Here is a 1,149-nt window from a genome sequence, read left to right on the forward strand (position 1 = left end):
CTCATTACCAAATAACTTGGCATTTAGCTTCATGATTGCTCCAAGATACTTAGCAACTTGCTCTTCAGTAACATCTTCATCCTCTTCAGAGGAAGAATATTCATCAGAGCTCATGAATGGCAGAAGTAGATTTAATGGAATCTCTATGGTCTCAGAATGAGCCTCAGATTCCCATGGTTCCTCATTAGGGAACTCCATGAAGGCCAGTGGACGTCGATTGAGATCTTTCTCAGTGGAGATCACTGCCTCTTTCTCCTCTCCATGTTCGGCCATGTGAGATGTGGTTATGACCTTGCACTCTCTTTTTGGATTCTCTTCTGTATTGCTTGGGAGAGTGCTCGGAGGGAGTTCAGTAATTTTCTTACTCAGCTGACCCAATTGTGCCTCCAAATTTCTAATGGAGGACCTTGTTTCAGTCATGAAATTTTGAGTGGTTTTGATTAGATCAGAGACAATGGTTGCTAAGTCAGAGTGGCTTTGCTTAGCATTCTCTGTCAGTTGCTGAGAAGATGATGGAAAAGGCTTGCTATTGCTAAACCTGTTTCTTCCACCATTGTTGTTTTTGAAACCTTGTTGAGGTCTCTGTTGATCCTTCCATGAGAGATTTGGGTGATTTCTCCATGAAGGATTATAGGTGTTTCCATAGGGTTCTCCCATGTACTTCACCTCTTCCATTGCTGGGTTCTCAGGATCATAAGCTTCTTCTTCAGAGGAAACTTCCTTAGTACTGCCTGTTGCTGCTTGCATTTCAGACAGACTCTGAAAAATCATATTGACTTGTTGGGTCAATATTTTATTCTGAGACAATATGGCATTCAGAGTATCAATCTCAAGAACTCCTTTCTTCTGAGTTGTCCCATTATTCACAGGATTCCTTTCAGAGGTGTACATGAATTAGTTATTTGCAACCATTTCAATGAGTTCTTGAGCTTCTGCAGGTGTCTTCTTCAGATGAAGAGATCCTCCAGCAGAGCTATCCAATGACATCTTGGATAGTTCAGACAGACCATCATAGAAGATTCATATGATGCTCCATTCTAAAAGCATGTCAGAAGGGCACCTTCTGATCAATTGCTTGTATCTCTCCCAAGCTTCATAGAGGGACTCACCATCCTTCTGTCTAAAGGTTTGGACTTCCACTCTAAGCTT

At 41.7% G+C, this 1,149-nt stretch overlaps 1 non-coding gene across 1 annotated transcript; it reads left to right on the top strand.

Moving 5' to 3' along the window:
• The first annotated feature begins 1,041 nt into the window (after nucleotides 1–1,041).
• Nucleotides 1,042–1,149, top strand: LOC112788604 (small nucleolar RNA R71). Its single transcript, XR_003195963.1, has one exon. It is a non-coding gene; the product is annotated as a small nucleolar RNA R71 (small nucleolar RNA).

The sequence above is a fragment of the Arachis hypogaea genome, chromosome 20 (assembly GCF_003086295.3).
Source record: "Arachis hypogaea cultivar Tifrunner chromosome 20, arahy.Tifrunner.gnm2.J5K5, whole genome shotgun sequence".
Classification (NCBI taxonomy): Eukaryota; Viridiplantae; Streptophyta; class Magnoliopsida; order Fabales; family Fabaceae; genus Arachis; species Arachis hypogaea.